The sequence below is a fragment of the Cebus imitator genome, unplaced genomic scaffold, assembly GCF_001604975.1.
Source record: "Cebus imitator isolate Cc_AM_T3 unplaced genomic scaffold, Cebus_imitator-1.0 Scaffold189, whole genome shotgun sequence".
Taxonomy (NCBI): domain Eukaryota; kingdom Metazoa; phylum Chordata; class Mammalia; order Primates; family Cebidae; genus Cebus; species Cebus imitator.
In genome coordinates, this window is record NW_016107504.1 from 595,773 (window position 1) to 614,320 (window position 18,548).

The window sequence follows — 18,548 nt, forward strand, 5'->3', positions numbered from 1 at the left end:
TACTGTTACTGCTGCCATTTAAAGGTGAGGAGAGGCTGGGCGCAGTGGCTCATGCCTGTAATCCCAGCACTTTGGGTAGCCTGCCTGAGGCGGGTGGATCACCTGAAGTCAGGTGTTCGAAACCCTGTCTCTACTAAAACTACAAAAATTAGCCGGGTGTGGTGGCTTGCAGCACCTGTAATCCCAGCTGCTTGAAAGGCTGAGGCACGAGAATCACTTGAACCCTGGGAGGCAGAGGTTGCAGTGAAATGAGATAGCACAAATACACTACTGCCTGGGAGATAGAGTGAGACTCCATTTCAAAAATACAAACAAACAAAAAACATAAAAGCAAGCAGAAAACTGAGGCATGGAGAGATTAAGCAGTTTATCCAGGCTCAAAGAGCTATTGAGAAGTGTGGCTACCACTCTAACTCAGGCCCTTCTTGTCTAATGCCTGTACTTCTGCAGTCAATCTTAAAGTGGAAAAAGTTTGGGCCCTATGGCTAGACTTGGATGTGGGGGAAGAATAATGGTTCCTACTTCACAGAGTTGCAGTGAAGATTAAAAGAAATAGTGCATGAATTTTGCTTAAAACCTGACATGTACTTAGCACTCAGTAAATGGTGACTGTTATGATTGTTCCTTTTGCCCCTCCATCATTGCATACATTGTAGCTATTCAGAGCACAGGCTTTAGAAGCATGCCGAGGTTGGAAGCCTTCCTCCATCCTTTACCATGCAAGTGATGCTGGGTAAGTGAACCAATCTCTGAGCCTCAATTTCCTGGGAATGGAAACAATAGTACCCATCTCCTAGGACTGGAATGAGGGTGAAATGAAATTCTGTATGGAAGCTGGTGTTCGCTTTCTGTCCTACACACTTTCAGGTGATTTTGCACACTGGGCCAGATTTGGCTTCCCAGAACACAGCTTCCATCCTGCTCAGACACCCGCAATAGCAGCTCATGAGTGATGGGAATAAGTGAAGTGTTCATACATTTTCCCTATACCTTCAAGCCTCACCTCTGACTCCACCCTGCTCTCCCCCTTCCCTCTAGCAGGCTTGTTACTACAGTGTGCCTGCACATGACTATCCCTACCCCCAACCCCTGCCAAGCCTAGAACACCTTCTATCTTCCCCATGACACAAATTCTGCTCTCCCTTCGAGGTCCTCCTTGAATCCGCACTGACTTAAGGAAGCCTCCAAGCCACACTAACGTCTGCCTCCCTCATTTGAGCTTTTCCCCCATGTAGGGGTGTCAGCCCTCTTTCCAGTCAGTTTTTTGAACAGGAATCAAGCCTCTCTATCGAGGTTCTGTGGCTTAGTCTCTTCTCTTCCCTCCCATCAGCACCTGACACAGGACTGGGAACACGGCAGGCGTTCATTTCATGCAAATGGAATGGTGTTGACACAAGTAGTTGGTCTGAGAAGACTAATACATTTAGTCTAGCAAGAAGCCTTGGGGCTCCAGGCTAGGGTGGCAGACAGCCATGACAGGTGCATGGGCCAGGGCAGGATTCTTTGTTCGTATTGGGGCCTTGTAAGACAGAGCACCCAAGACCCCAGGATAAGAGTAGTTATAGAGGGTCACTGTTGACTTGGCTGGGACAGCTCATGAACAAGGCAGGTCAGGAGTAGGAAGGGGCACAGCAACAGCAGAGGTCCTTTGGAATCCTCTCCTCCTCTTCATGCCCAGCTGCCTCCTCTACTGACAGGGCATTTCTAAGCATAATTAAAATTTCATCTCCACTCTTCCCCAGGCCTCTTCCCTCCCCTTCCGGCCTTAGCCTAGACCAGCAGCCCAAAAAATGTGGTTCAAAGACCCAGGGAGCCCTTAAGATTTAGGAGGTTCAGTCAAAACTACTTTCGTGGGGCCAGGTATGGTGGCTCACATCTGCAATCCCAGCATTTTGGGAGTCCGAGGAGTAGGATCACTTGAAGCCAGGAGTTGCAGACCAGCCTGGGCAGCATACGAGACCCTGTCTTTACAAAAATAAAAGTAATAAAAATTAACTTGGCATGGTGGTGTACACCTGTTATCCCAGCTACTCAGGAGGCTGAGGTGGGAGGATCACTTGAGCCTAGAACTTCAAGGCTATAGTGAGCTAGGACTGCCCTCCAGCCTGGGCGATAGAGTGAGACCCTGTCTCTAAAAACAAACAAGCAAACAAAAAACTACCTAGTTTCATGATAGTACTAAGACATAATTTGCCTTTTTGCTATGTTGACATTTGCACTGAGGGAGAAAAAGCAGTGGTGGGTAAAAGTGCTGGCGACTTAGCATGGATCAAGGTAGTGACACTACATTGTATTCATGTTCTTCTTCGTTATCAATGTATTCCTGGTAGAATCCATTTAAGGTTCATTTAAGAATATTTCAATGAAACAGAAAAAGTTATTAATTTTTTTAAATTTTACTTTAAGTTCTGGGATACATGTGCAGAATGTACAGGTTTGTTACATAGGTATACACATGCCATGGCGGTTTGCTACACTCATCAACCCGACATCTACATTAGGTATTTATCCTAATGCTATCCCTCCCCTAGCCCCAACCCCCCAACAGGCCCTGGTGTGTGATGTTCCCCTCCCTGTGTCTATGTGTTCTCACTGTTCAACTCTCGCTTATGAGTGAGAACATGTGGTGTTTGTTTTTCTGTTCCTGTGTTAGTTTGCTGAGAATGTTGGTTTTCATCTTTATCCATGTCCCTGCAAAGGACATGAACTCATCCTTTTTTGTGGCTGCATAGTAGTCCATGGTGTGTATGTGCCACATTTTCTTTATCCAGTCTGTCTTTGATGGGCATTTGGGTTGGTTCCAAGTCTTTGCTACTGTGAACAGTTCTGCAATAAACATACAAAACAGTTCTGCAATAAACATACATGTGCATGTGTCTTATAGTAGAATGATTTGTAATCCTTTGGGTATATACCCAGTAATGGGATTGCTGGGTCAAATGGTATTTCTGGTTCTAGATCCTAGAGGAATCACCACACTGTCTTCCACAATGGTTGAACTAATTTACACTCTCACCAACAGTATAAAAGCATCCTCTCCAGCATCTGTTGCTTCCTGACTTTTTAATGATCGCCATTCTAACTGGCATGAGATGATATCTCTTTGTGGTTTTGATTTGCATTTCTCTAATGACCAGTGATGATTAGCTTTTTTTCATATGTTTTTTGGCCGCATAAACGTCTTTTTTTGAGAAGTGCCTGTTCATATCCTTCCCCCAAAAAGTTACTAATTTTTATTCAATATCAACCTTTTGAATATGTGTTTGTAATCATGTGTGTGACAAATAGGAAGGATATATAAATACATAAAGCATTTCTACTGCACACTGAAGTACAATTGTCAGGAGGAAAAGCACTTATACAATTGACTTGCAAGCTAAACTAGCCAATTTTTTTGGAACTTTTGTTTTTTTCAGACAGGGTCTAGCTCTGTTACGCAGGCTGGAGTGCAGTGGTGCCATCATGGCTCATTGCAGCCTTGATCTCCCAGCCTCAAGAAATCTTCCTACCTCAGCCTCCCAAGTAGCTGGGACTATAGGTCATGCCATCATGCCCAGCTAATTTTCTTTTTTTAATAGAGACACAGTGTCACTATGTTCCCTAGGCTGGTCTCAAACTCCTGGGCTCAAGCATTCCATCTGCCTCAGCCTCCCAAAGTGCTGAGAAGCACTTTTTGTTTCACTTGAATGATTGACATATAAATTGTGGTTATTCAAACTTGGGTGCCTGGCCAGTATATTGTTTAAAATGGACAAAATGATCCTGTCACCTAGAAAAAAAAATAACAACTGATACTATTTGTTCTCAATGATAACATTTAAACTTTCAAGTAAAAAGCACAATTTTGGAAAACCTGTATCAGCCACTGTGAGCTTGAGAGCTTCCCAGTATCTTAAATAGCTTTCTGACAAAATTCGTGGGGATATTAATGAATGTGATTTTTTAATATTATACGATCAAAAAGTGAGTCAACAATGGGAAGATTTGCATAACTGGGTAGACCAATATTTTCCAGATGACTCCTGCATGATGTTACAAAATCATGCATGGATAACAGAGCCATTAAAAGTGCAATGGATATATATTTTTTGAGACAGAATCTCACTCTGTTGCCCAGGCTGGAGCACAGTGGCGTGATCTTGGCTCACTGCAACCTCGACCTCCTGGGTTCAAGCAATTTTTGTGCCTCAGCCTCCCAAGTCGCTGAGATTACAGGTGTACACCACCACACCTGGCTATTTTTTGTACAGACAGGGTTTTGCCATATTGGCCAGGCTGTTTTTGAATTCCTGACCTCAAGCAATCCACCCACCTCAGCCTCCCAAAATGCTGGGATTACAGGTGTAAGCCACAGTGCCTGGCCGACCAGTAGATTTTAATGAAACAGAGTACAAAAGGTTCACTGATAAACTTTGGTTTCAGTTTCAACATTGCAAAGAAACATTAAGAAATTACCACGTGTGAAGCTTAGGTGTAGTTATCAAGAAGAATCCCCACTAATAAATCCCCGTTTATTAGTTTTCTATTGCTGCCATAACAAATCACCACAAACTTAACAATTTAGTACGATGCCCATTTATCATCTTGCAGTTATATAGGTCAGAAGTCCAGGTATGTTCACCTGAGTTCCCTGCTTAAGGTCTCACAAGGCTAAGGTGAAGTGATCAGCTGAGCTGGGCTCTTATCTGGAGGCTCTGGGGAAAAGTTCCCTTCCAAGCTTACTCAGGTTGTTAGCAGAATCCAGGTACTTCAGGGTGTGGGTCTGAGGCCCCCTTGACTTGCTGGCTGTCATCCAGAGGCTGCTCGTGGCTCCTAGAGGCTACCTATACTCCTTCTTATGCAGCTCTTAATTTGGAAACCATCAATGGCATAGTCAAGTACTTCTCACAGTTTGCATCTCTCTGACTTCCCATTTCCTCTTCCACCACTAGAAAACTTTTTTTTTTTTTTTTTTAAGACAGGGTTTCACTCTGTGGCCCAGGTTGGAGTGCAGTGGTGCAATCTCAGCTCACTGCAACCTCAACCTCCAGGGCTGAAGCGATTCTCCTGCCTCAGCCTCCAGAATAGCTGGGATTACAGGCACGCACCACCATACCCAGCTAATCTTTGCATTTTTAGTAGAGATGAGTTTTGCCATGTTGCCCAGGGAGTCTCAAACTCCTGAGCTCAGGTGATGTGCCCACCTCCGCCTCCCAAAGTGCTAGGATTACAGGCGTGAGCCACTGCACCTGGTCGAAAACCCTCTTTTTTTTTTCTTTTTTTTAATTGCATTTTAGGTTTTGGGGTACATGTGAAGAACATGCAAGATTGTTGCATAGGTATACATGTGGCAGTGTGATTTGCTGCCTTCCTCCCCCTCACCTATATCTGGCATTTCTCCCCATGCCATCCCCCCCCCAACTCCCCACCCCCCACTGTCCCTCCCCTATTTCCCTCCAACAGACCCCAGTGTGTAGTGCTCCCCTCCCTGTGTCCATGTGTTCTCATTGTTCGACACCCACCTATGAGTGAGAACATGCGGTGTTTGATTTTCTGCTCCTATGTCAGTTTGCTGAGAATGATGGCTTCCAGGTTCATCCATGTCGCTACAAAGGACACAAACTCATCGTTTTTGATGGCTGCGTAATATTCCATGGTGTATATGTGCCACATTTTCCCTGTCCAGTCTATCATCAATGGGCATTTGGGTTGTTTCCAGGTCTTTGCTATTGTAAACTGTGCTGCAATTAACATTCATGTGCATGTGTCCTTATGGTAGAATGATTTATAATCCTTTGGATATATACCCAGTAATGGGATTGCTGGGTCAAATGGAATTTCTCTATTTCTAGGTCCTTGAGGAATTGCCACACTGTCTTCCACAATGGTTGAACTAATTTACACTCCCACCAACAGTGTAAAAGTGTTCCTATTTCTCCACATCCTCTCCAGCATCTGTTGTCTCCAGATTTTTTAATGATCGCCATTCTAACTGGCATGAGATGGTATCTCAATGTAGTTTTGATTTGCATTTCTCTAATGACCAGTGATGATGAGCATTTTTTCATATGTTTGTTGGCCTCATGTATGTCTTCTTTTGTAAAGTGTCTGTTCATATCCTTTGCCCACTTTTGAATGGGCTTGTTTGTTTTTTTCTTGTAAATCTGTTTTAGTTCTTTGTAAATTCTGGATATCAGCCCTTTGTCAGATGGGTAAACTGCAAAAATTTTTTCCCATTCTGTTGGTTGCCGATTCACTCTAATGACTATTTCTTTTGCTGTGCAGAAGCTGTGGAGTCTGATTAGGTCCCATTTGTCTATTTTGGCTTTTGTTGCCAATGCTTTTGGTGCTTTGGTCATGAAGTCCTTGCCTATGCCTATGTCCTGAATGGTTTTGCCTAGATTTTCTTCTAGGGTTTTTATGGTGTTAGGTCTTACGTTTAAGTCTTTAATCCATCTGGAGTTAATTTTAGTGTAAGGTGTCAGGAAGGGGTCCAGTTTCTTTTAAAGGACTCCCGTGATTAGATGAGTACAGCCTTGACAATTTCCCTTTGCCTTATGACTAACACAAACATGGGAGTGATATCTCATCAGAAACACTCTCAAAAGAGCGGGAATTTATAGGCAGGTGAGAGTCATTTGGAGGTCATTCTTAGAATTCTGCCTAAAAAGACTATTAACTACCCCCCTTCTCTACCTCCCTATCTTTGTGGTGATGGATTTTCTTCACATGCTTCAACCAAAAACCACATATTGCAACAGCTGGAGTGCAACAGCAGATATGAGAATCGAGTTGTCCTGTGCTCAGCCAGACATTAAAGAGATTTGCAAAAACTGACTATAATGCCACTTTCTTGCCATTTTTTTGAAAACTATAATTATTTGTCATAAATATATATTATTTATGTTATCATGTAATAGGTTTATAATTCTTATTTTAAAGTAATACATAAATAGTTAAAATGTAAGTTTTAATTTAACATATGTTCAATGTCAATAGACATAACCCTTTGGAGGTTAGGCAAATAAAAGTCCTGTGGAGTCCTCAATAATTTGTTAACTAACATTTTTCATTTATTTTTAAATTGGCATAGATATATTTTTAAGTTTCTGAATGACCTTAATGTGGAGAGATATATAAAATTTATTCTTTCAGATGTGCAGCTCCACAAATTTTGACAAATGCATAGAGTTATGTAACAATGATTAGAGTTTCAACATCCCAAATAATTCCCTTATGCCACACCATTGTAGTCAACACCTTCCACCACCCCAAGCCCTGGCAACCACTAATCTCTTCTCCATCCCTACAGTAGTGTCATTTCAAGAATGTCATATAAATAGAACATAATATTCAGCAGCTTTTTGAGTCTGGCTTCTTTCATTCAGCATAATACATCTGAGCTTCACCCATGTAGCTGTGTATATCAATAGTACATTCCTTTTTATTGTGAAGTAGTATTCCATTACACAGATGTAGCAGTTTATTCATTTACTAGTTGAAAGACATTTAGGTCATTTCCTAAATAAGAGTGTAAAGTGGTCCCAGAGCTCTCCTCGATTTGGGATTTTGTGGACCAGTGCAATTAAAAAAATTTTTTTAATGAGGGGGAATCAACATATGTTTGTCAAACTTTTAATTCTGTACTGTAATTAAGGGCATTGGAAAATACTACCACCTCTTATTTCACAAAAGAAACCTTAATACCAACTATTCAAAGAATAAGTTTGAAATTACAAATAGTCTTTTAAATTGAATAAGCTTTAAATAATATACAAATCTTGTTACATTGGCCTTAGTTTCATCCTATTGCTGATCCTCCACCACTAGCTTCCTTTCTTCTTAAGTCTGTGCGTTAGTGCTTAGAAAGCACTTGCTCAACATTTCTCCTCCTAGATCTGTGTATCCACTGCCTCTCAAACCATCTACTGTTTCCCTTCTTACCACAATCTCTTCTCAATCTGATTCTATCAATTCAATGGTGCACCTACTATAAACTAGACTAGAATAGTGATGAAAATAACAATTGAAAGCCAAACCCAATCTGCACAACAAACCCCCATGACACATGTTTACCTGTATAACAAACCTGCACATATACCCCTGGACCTAAGATAAAAATTAAATTAAGAAAATAAAAAATAAAAAGAAAGCCAAACCCTCCTATGTAGGAGCAGCAACAACAAATACAACCTAAGGCAATTGATGGGGGGAAACAAGATGCTGTAGCAGCACAGAGGAGGGACATCCAACTAAGAGGCCCCAGGAATCAGAGAAATAACACCTAAGCTGAGCCTTAAAGAATAAGGAGTTTTCCAGACAAAACCATCTGAAGGTGGGGTAGGGTCAGGGTCCAGAAAGAGTTCCAGGCAGAAGGAACGGGGCTTGTAAAGGCCTAAAGGGGAGGCAGACCATGGTAGGCTTGAGAAATTGAAAGGAAGCCAGTTGGGAGAGTAGGGAGTGAGGAGAGTAGTGTGAAACCAGTTTGGAGAGCTAGGTAGGGGCTAAATCATACTACTATGTACAGAATGGACTGCAGAAAGCCAAAAGGAGAAGTAGGAAAATCAGAAGGGTATTGCTGCATCCTGGTGAGAGATGATGCTAAGGGGAGTGGAAGTGGAAACCAGCAGATGGACCAAACAGCTAAATTTTGGAGGTAGAATGGGAAAGACTTACAGTTCAGATGCAATGAGGGTCGGAAAGAAAATAATGGAATTAAGGCTAACTCTGAGGTTTCTGGCTTAAACAGTTGGCTTTTTCAAAGAGTGAAGACTAAGGGAGGACTGGTTTCAGTTCAAAGGGAAATCAAGGATACAATTTTGGGCATAGTGGCTCAACCTATAATCCCAGCGTTTTGTGGGGCTGAAGCAGAAGGATGACTTGAGCCCAGGAGTCTGAGACTAGCCTGTGCAATATAGTGAGACGCCATCTCTACAAATATATATATATATGATTATCTATATAAATATGATTATATATGATTATATAAATATGATTATCTATATAAATGTGACTATATAAATATTATTATCTATATAAATGTGATCATATATATATATATATATATATATTATATATATATATATAAAAATTAGCTGGGCATGGTGGCACATGCTTGTAGTCTCAGCTAATTGAAGGTTGAGGCAGGAGGATTGCTTCAGTCCAGGAGTTCAAGGTTACTGTGAGCTGTGATCATGCCACTGCATTCCAATCTAGGCAACAGAGCAAGACCCTGGACATGTTGCATTTGAGACACCTTTCAGCTATCCAAATGGAGATGCCAGTATATAGATGTATGAAGCTCAGATGAGTCTGGGCTGAAAATTATGATTTGGAAGTTGTCAGATGATTGAGGATAACTGAAACAACAGAGGATAAATGAGACTTCCCAGAGTCAGAATGCAGAGTGAGGAACAAGGACTTAGTTCAGGCTCCTGAGAAGACCCCATATGTAAGGGTCTGGCAGAGGTGGGGGAACAAATGAAGAAGTACCCAGAAAGATAAGAGGGAAACCAGGGGAGTGTTGTTATCACACAGGCCAAGAGGAGAAAACATTTCAAGAAGAACCAGATTATCAAGGGCATTGAATGTTGCATAGAGGTCATGGACATTAATTAAAAAGTGGCCATTGGATTTGGTGACATGTGGTCATTGGTAACTGTGACAAGAACTTCTATTGGTGGAATAGTGAGGGTGAAATGTCTCTAAGCTCCTTCTCCCAGAGTCCTCCCATTCCGGCACCCTCTTCCTTAGAATCTCTCTTATTTCTCCTTCTAGATTCCTCTTTTCATAGCACCATATCCTCCCTCTCCTTCAAGACCTTGCTTTCTACAGAACTCTCTTAGATTTTCTTCCTCAAAGACCCCTTTTCTCTCTCTCGAACCCACCTCTTCCCATACTCTTATTTCCCCCCCTTTGTTCTCTCCCCACTCACTTGTCTCCTGAACTAAATGCTGCTTTTCTTTCCTGTTCTTTCAGCCCCCTCTCCATTACCGCACTCATCTAAGCTCTTTGGATCTCAGCAGGGGTCTTGGCAGAAGGATTGCTAAAGAACCTTCCAGGCTCAATACTAAGGAGTCATAATCTTTGGCATGATTCCACCAGGATCTGACAATGCCGACCTGAAGGAAACACAGTGTTAGAACCCAGTTCTTGAATGATTGCCAATCTGGAAACCACATCCTGCCAACACAGTCTCCTCATCCGCCCTGGCACCTGCCCCTAAGATTCTGCCTTTTCCTATTCTCAATTGTACAGTCACTATGAACCGATAAGGTGCCCCTCTACTACAAATTCTAATATTCTGCATTCAATCAGCATTTTCTACTTGTCAAAATGCATTTACATTCATTCACCCAGCCTTGGGAATTCGGCTGGGTGAAGCCTGGAAAAAGAAAATGGAGAGACTTGCCTGAGGTCACATAGTTGGTTAGAGGATTAGCCTGGTATCCCTCCCACCCCTTCAGCCTTGCTTGTTTTCATGCTCAAAGACTCCCCAGGCCTGAGCTCAGGCATGGCTGCCCTTTTACCCTGTCCCAGCCTGCCAAGAGAGAGCACCCTGGAGAGGCCCTTGCTCAGGAACACTGCCAGGGGATCAGTGCCCCATTTGTACCTGCAAGATAGGGATGGGCCACCTTGGGAAGGAGGACAAATTTTGGTTTGCTTCACTGAGATCACCATAGGCAACAAATCCAACTGTTTGCTTTGATGACGACTTGAAAAAGAGAGTCAAGCATAATGATTACAAGGCAAGCTCTAGAGGTGGCCACGTTTGGTATCCAGGCCTTGCTCTGCTCTGTACTAGCTCAGTGAGACTATGGATAGGAAACGCCTCAGCACAGTGCCTGGTACCTAAAAAGTGTTCAATGAACAGTGGCCACTAACCTTATCATTCATACATGGGAATCCTTGGGAGGGAGTTAGCGTGGTAGACTGCAAACTTTGCCAAGTTAGACATCTGCAGACCTAGATTCCAGGTCTAACTATTACTGTTCAACTTGGAATGTTGGACAACTCTTTTCGTCTCATTGGGCCTAGGTTACTAGGAAATAGTAATGGCCGTCCTACTTTGTAATATGTTGTATTGATCTTTAATGCATGCACACTCTTTCACCTAGCAATTCTATTCCTAAGACTTTGTCAGTATTATGCGCAAAGATGCTAAGTTATAGTAGTCAAAAATGAAAGTAACAAAATGCCTAGTAGTTAATGATTAAATAAATCATATTTTATATGATAGAATGCAGTGCAGCCATGACAGAATGATGTAGTTCTGTGTTTTAATTGACATGGAAATAGGCTCATGATACATTATTTACAAATGATGGAAGGTTACATAAATTGTAGGTGTAATGTGATTCAATTTTATAAAACAAATCCTATTAATATCTTCTACAATACATAAAAATGTTAGCAATGATTATGTCTGGCTAGTGGCATGAGGACCTCTATTTTCTTCTTTATAGTTCATTGTCTGAATTCCTTTCAATAGCATCTAGTATTTTTCTATTTAGAAAAAAAAAGAAAGCTTTTTTTTTTTTTTTTTTGCTTTGGGAGAGGAAACCCAGTCACTGCACTCTACTCCACAGCACATTTTGTTTTTGTTGTTTTTTGTTTGTTTTTTGAGACGGAGTCTCACTCTGTCACTCAGGCTGGGGCATGCAGTGGCACGATCTTGGCTCACTGCAACCTCCGAGTCCCAGCTTCAAGCAATTATCCTGCCTCAGCCTCCTGAGTAGCTGGCACTACAGGTGTGCACCACCACGCCCAGCTAATTTTTGTATTTTTAGTAGAGAAAGGGCTTCACCGTGTTGGCCAGGCTGTTCTCGAACTCCTAACCTCAGATGATCCACCCACCTCAGTCTCCCAAACTGCTGGGATTACAGGAGTAAGCCACTGCACCTGGCCTCCACAGCACTTTTGAGGGGCTTAAATGGCATATTGCATGGCACTGCCAAGTGCTGTTAAAAGGGGAGCCCTGCCCTTATGCTGGCCTCCTCAGTTCTACCTTGGGGGACCTGCTGTTTGAACTCAAAGTCTGAACCTACAGTACCCATGTTTGACCTTGAGCCTTGGGATCAACCTGAGGGGTGGGGTAGGGCTGAGGACTTGCCAGAGAATCAAGCTGAGTAGCAAAGTCTGTGGGGCTGCAGGCCCCGCAGGGCTGCTTGGGCACTGGCTCACCAGGGCTGTGTTTATGCGGCTTACTCCCTGCTGGGCTTCAGGGCTGCTAGCCAGGGACACCTAATTGGAAAGACAGAGCCCCCTCCTCTCACCACCCTCAAAGCTGGAATGTTCTGAATTCCTCCTTGGGCCAAATCCCCCTCCCCACAAGGCCTCTCCTGGGTTCACAGAGGTCACCACACAAAAGCCCAGCTGGAGTGGAGTTTTTGACAGGAAAAAAAATACACACAAAACCCACCAAACCTTTTTTTTTTTAAAGTACCTCAATCTTTCCCAGCCTCCAGGGGTTTAATTCTGATCTGTAATAAGTCTCTGACCCACAGCTCAGATTTGCAGAAGGATTTTGCAAAGCTGTGGTTAATGATTAGAAATCCTTTATCACCTCAGCCCGTGGTCCTTTGCACTTCGCTCCCCTCCCTCAGGATCCCTTTCTCCCTCTCCAGGGGCATCGCCCCCTCCAAGGCTCTGCAAAGAACTGCCCTGTAAGTATCTCCATCCTGATATAGTTGCTGCCTTTTAAATTCACTAAGGTGGGCACTCTTCCTTCCTAGTCACTATCCATTCACCCCATGGTGGAGTCAGGCTGGGCCACCTTGCGTTTCTGAGTGAAGGGTATGGGAGGTGAAATTCCGGTGGCATTGGGGTGATTGTATTTGTTTCCTCAAAGCTATCACAAAGGTTCTAGTCTTCAAAACTTGAGGACCAGGGCAAGCACTCTCCAAATCAGATATTTTCTGGTTTGGAGGGGTTAAAAGGACTGGGATAAAAATTGGAGGGAGGGAGCCACAGTTTACCTCTCTGCCTAAGTGTAGGGGGCTGAGGAGGGGCACTCCCTTACAGCCAGCTCCAGTGCCCTCCTTGGCACGAAGACTTAGGGGGGTAACAGAAGGTGGGTTCCTGAGTGAGATCATAGAGTTTCCCCATGAAGCCTTTCAATGACTCTCCCCAACTCATCTGCAAGTCTGTCATTAAAAATTCCTTCTTTGGACTGAGGCATTACTCTCTTTACCCCTCTTTGAAAATGAAGTTGGAACCAAAACATTCACAGCACTTCTGGCTAGGGAGATCATAGGTTATTTTTGTTTTCTAAATTCTGCCTTTCTGTGTTTTCCAGTGTTCTAAAGTGAGAATGCTTTTCTTTGATGATCAGGAGAAAAATGAACTTCTTTTTCAAACAATTTAGAAAATCTCTCAATCCAGATGCAATTCTCTCAACTGCTAACAATCAATTGATGCAGAAGGAAAGATGAACTGCTCTAAGGACAAACTTTCGAGAAAGTAGGGCCTCAAGAGAATGGCTTTGCCACCTACTAGTGCCCTTGGCAGCTGGGAGTGAGGTTAAGAGAAGGGGGCAAGTGTCTCAGATTCTTATGAGGGGCAGTGAGATCAAGGGATGGAGAAATGAGGCTGACTGACAGAAAAGGGCTGTGGTGGTCACCATCACCCCCAGAAGGCCACATCAGTTCCCTCCTTGAGCCTGGGAGCCCCTAGTGTCCTGTGCCGTGTAGTCTTAGGAGGGTACCGCCAAGAAAGAGTACCATGCACAAGACTCTTGGAGCAAGAGATGGGGAGAATAGCAGGGAAAGTACCCAGGTGAGAAGGGGTTAAGTCAGGAGCTGTGGTCAGTCTTGACCCTCCTAATCCTCTCCTGCAGCTCCAATCTCCCCACTAGGGAAGATTAGGTAAGGATCCTAAGTGAAATTTTCTTGCCCAGTCCTTGGGCCATGGAGTATGTTGGCCACATGCCCAGAGGACAAATTCAATTGGCAAGGCCTGGAGTTCTCTGTACCTCCAGAGCAGCCGGCATTTGGCTTCTAGGAGAATCCCTCAAAGAGAGGTTTCCATTAAAGCTGCCTGCTTCTAATAACAGCTCTTCAGTCTTCCATATTTGTCAAAGTAGCTTCCTGTCCCCATGGCGTTATTTGAGACTCAAAATCTTGGAGATGGCAAACTAGGGCCTAGATAAGCTATGGAACTTCCTCAACAGGTTCCAGGACTGACACAAGAAGAAGCTAGATCTTTTGATTCTAACTCTAGGACCCTTTAAACCATGTCTGCCTTCACCTCTACTGCTCATCAGACAAACACAAACCTGGCTGAATCCAGCCTGACTCACCACCCAACCACTTGCCATTTAACTGGTCTTCCTAACCCTGGCAGAAAGCTGAACCACCCCCCACCCTCCGCCATGGGGCCATTTCTAACACTTGAATAAGCTCCAATAATTTGTTCTTCATCCTATTCGGCTATGCTGCTATGCCAAGTCAGACTCTAGAGATTCCAAGCCTCAATAATGGCATTTTCTTGACTCTTCCTTCTCCCTCATCCCAAAATACTTGCCTACTTACTACTACTTATGACAGGCTCTGGGTAGAGGCTTTCCTCTTGGGGACACTGTTGATTTCCTTGGGAAACTCAAGCTTGGCTCTTCTGCTGCCATCCCAGGAAGGCTGAAGCAGGAGCTGCTCCTCTGCCAAGCAGTAGGTCTTCCCCTTGAAAACCTCAAGATATCTCACCAACTCTCACTAAAATCTCAGATACAAACAGGCAGAAGAAAGGAAAAGTATTGAACCCAGCCTGGCTAAGCAGCAGGGATGGCCCAAAGACGGTTTCAAGGCAAGGATGAATCCTGAAGGATGACTTGCAATTATCCAAGCAAATGGTGGATGGTAGAAATGCATGCTTAAGGGCTTGGAGACAGACAGAAAGGCAAAGTCAGAAAAATTCAAGTGCTTAGGTTTGGCTGGATCATATGTGTATGTATAGGAGCATAAAGCATGAGGTTGAAGGTTAATGGTGTGAGATGAGGCTGTGAAGAAAAGCAGGGGTGAAATAATGGAGGGCTTTCTTTGTTTCCTGGGCTAGCAAAGTTTGAACTGCATTCTGAAACACTTAAGAGCACCTGAAGATTTTTAAGCTTGGCAAAGGGTGACAAGACAGGCACAGTTTGATTTCAACTTTACAAAGATCTTTGACTACTGGATGGGTAACTCATTATTGCTGGATTGGGGTAGAAGTGTAATTAGAAAGACCAATTTGAGGTGTCTATGAGATTTCCTAATGAACAAGAAATGATGGTTGCATAATTTGAACTATGGTTTGGGCAGTGGCTACAGAAAGAAGTAGATGGAATCATGATCTATTTTTGAAGGCAGACCTGATGGTACATTATTATTAATTTTATGTCGACAAGAGGTGAAAAGCAAGGATGACTGGCTTGCATTATTAACTTTGGGGTGATGGCCCCACTGAGGTAAGAAACACTCCATGAGGAGCATTTTAAGGATGGGGAGAGAAAAAGGGAAGATGATTCCAGCTTTGCAGATGTTGAATTTGAGGCCATTAAAACATTCAGGTAGGGCAAATCCAAGTACTGTTAACCACACAAATCTTGAGTTCAGGATAGAACTCTGTGGCAGAGGTATAAATTCAAGAGTCACTGATAGGAGACAGAGTGTATGAGATCACCCATGGAGAATGCAAAGAATAGGAAGAGCCATCTACAAGTCTAGATGAAACCCTGAGGGGGCTAGAGGGACAGAGATGGATAGTTAGACTTTAAGAGTGAGCAGAAGAAGAGGAACTTACAAAGGAAAACTAGAAGAATCATTTTGAGAAGTAGGTAAAATGGAGTGGTGCTACAGAAAACAAGGGAGAAGATAGTTTTATGAAGGAGAGAGACAAGGTGAAATGACAGAGATATGATCACTGAATTTTGGAACAAGAAAAGAGCTGACAGCTTTGGTGAGAATATTTTCAGTGGAGGGCTAATGGCAGAAGCCAGACTGCAGAGGGCAGAGGAGTGAGTGGGAGGGTGAAGAAATGGAGGCATCAATAATGAATGGCTTAAGGATCTTGGCTGCAAAGAGAATGATCAAGATAGAAGTAATAACTGCACAAGGAGGAGGTAGGGTAGGGAGCTCAAAAAGTAGAAGTAAATATTTGAAGTAGTCATCAGGAGGGTGTTTACCAGGAGAAGCAGAGGATTTCCAAGCAGCATTGAAGGGCTCAATGAGATGCACAGTCATGATCAGGACAGGTACAATTGTGCCAGGGTCAGCAATAAGAAAGCCAATGACAAAAATGACTTGCTTTCTTGAAACCGCAGATGAGTGACAAAGGTGAGATTCAAACTATGTCTCCCTCTCGACTCATCATTTATCAGCTCTTACTCTGCATTGCTTTGCATGAACACTGGCATTGGTGTTTCCAATGCTGATTAATCGTGCTGACTATCAATCATGTGTCCAATGCTGTGGAAGCATGATAGGCATTTAATATATATTTTTTCACTCTCAAATTGTTTAGAATTTGGTTGAAGAGACAAAATATTCCACAAATGCATATATATATATATATATATATATATATATATATATATAATATATACATTATATATAATGTGAATATATAGAAGTTATACAGAAATAGCTTCACTATATATATATAATGAAAGACATAAAGACAGTGAAGCTCTGCTCTCTGTCTTTCTCTCTCCCTTTGCCTCTTTCTTCATCTGATCCCCCATCCCTCTCTCAATCGTCTTTTCCAACATTGGGCAGCACTTCAATGACCCTTACACTGAGGCGTTATTGACTCATTTGGAAAGTCCCCATATTGTAGCCATATGGAGCCTCTCAAACCTCTTTACCGACTTCATTCATTTATTCAGAAGATAGCTTTTGGGCTGGATGTGGTGGTTCATGCCTGTAGTCCCATCACTTAGGGAGGCCGAGGTGGGCAGACCATGAGGTCAGGAGATCAAGACCATCCTGGCTAACACAGTGAAACCCTGTTTCTACTAAAAATGCAAAAAAAATTAGCCAAGCATGGTGACACACGCCTAACAAAAGTTAGCCAGGCATGGTGGTGAATGCCTGTAATCCCAGCTACTCAGGAGACTGAAGCAGGAGAATCACTTGAACCCATGAGGCAGAGGTTGCCATGCCACTGCACTCCAGCCTGGGTGACGGAGTGAGATTCCATTGAAGAAGAAGAAGAAAGAAAAAAGAAGAAGGAGAAGGAGAGACGGAGGGAGGAAGGGAGGGAAGGAAGGAAGGAAGGAAGGAAGGAAGGAAGGAAGNCATCTCCCAGCGGCCTCCGCGGCCAAGGAGGCGGGGGCGAGAGGGAGGATTGAGGGGGAGGAGGTAGGAAAAGGGAGGAGAGACGGAGGGAGGAAGGGAGGGAAGGAAGGAAGGAAGGAAGGAAGGAAGGAAGGAAGGAAGGAAGGAAGGAAGGAAGGAAGGAAGGAAGGAAGGAAGGAAGAAAGAAAGAAGAAGGAAGAAGGAAGAAGGAAGAAGGAAGAAGGAAGGAGGAAGGAGGAAGGAGGAAGGAGGAAGGAGGAAGAAGGAAGAAGGAAGAAGGAGAAGAAGAAGAGGAAGAAGAAGAAAATTTTTGAATTGCTGCTCTGGGTAAAGCAGTATGTAAAGCACATGAGATACAGAGATAAATAAGATGCAGTCTTGCACTCAAGTAGCTCACAGGCTAATAGGGAAGGATAGGGTTTAAACAGGAAATTGCAACATAATGCAAAATGTACTATTTTGCCTCAGTTTCTTCATCTGTACAATAAGGATTATTAGTGCCTACCATTAAAAAAAAAACAAACTTGTGATGATTAAGTAAGTTAGCATGTATAAAGTGCTTATAATGGTTCCATAAGAAACACTACACATGTGTTGCCATTATTATTATTATTATTATTATTATTATTACTATGATGGAAGTAAACACAAGATACTGTAAGAATAGACAGGAGGGTTACCTGACCCAAGCTACAGTAAGAGACATCTGTGCTGAATCCTGAAAGATGAGAAGGCACTAAACAAAGGAAGAAGAATACGTGGAACTCTGCGTGGAACATTCTGTTCTATTTCTATTTGGGAGCAAAAGACCACATGGCATGATTGAAGAACTAGAAGTAATTTAGTTCCACAACAGTATAGACTATGAGGATAGAAATGGCAAGAGATGAAGCTTGAGAGGTCATGGAATACAAGCAAGTTTGGACTTCACCCTTTAGAAATAGGGAGCCGCTGGAATGTTTTATGTAGAATAGTGACTTGATCAGATTAATGTATTGAAAGATCACCTTGGCAATGATGTGGAGAATGAATTGGGAGAAAGACCATTTACAAAGCTGTTGTTATAGTCCAGGTGAAAGAGAATGATGAGGCCAAGCACAGTGGCTCACTCCTGTAATCCCAGCACTTTGGGAGGCCAAAGCAGGCAGATCACTTGTGGTCAGGAGTTTGAGATCAGCCTGGCCAAACATGGTGAAACCCTGTCTCTACTAAAAATACAGAATTAGCTGGATATGGTGGCGCATGCTTGTGGCTCCAGCTACTCAGGAGGCTGAAGTACGAGAATTGCTTGAGCCTGGGAGG

General features: G+C 43.1%; 1 protein-coding gene across 3 annotated transcripts in view; it reads left to right on the top strand.

Moving 5' to 3' along the window:
- The first annotated feature begins 12,408 nt into the window (after nucleotides 1–12,408).
- The window catches only part of CLDN2 (claudin 2), a 15,155-nt gene continuing 9,015 nt past the window's right edge, over nucleotides 12,409–18,548 (top strand). Inside the window, exon 1 of one of the 3 annotated variants that reach the window (XM_017546444.2) lies at nucleotides 12,409–12,692. The gene's annotated coding sequence lies outside the window, so the exon portion shown is untranslated. The remainder of the gene's footprint in view (nucleotides 12,693–18,548) is intronic. The other 2 variants (XM_017546443.2, XM_017546445.2) reach the window with 2 other exon arrangements.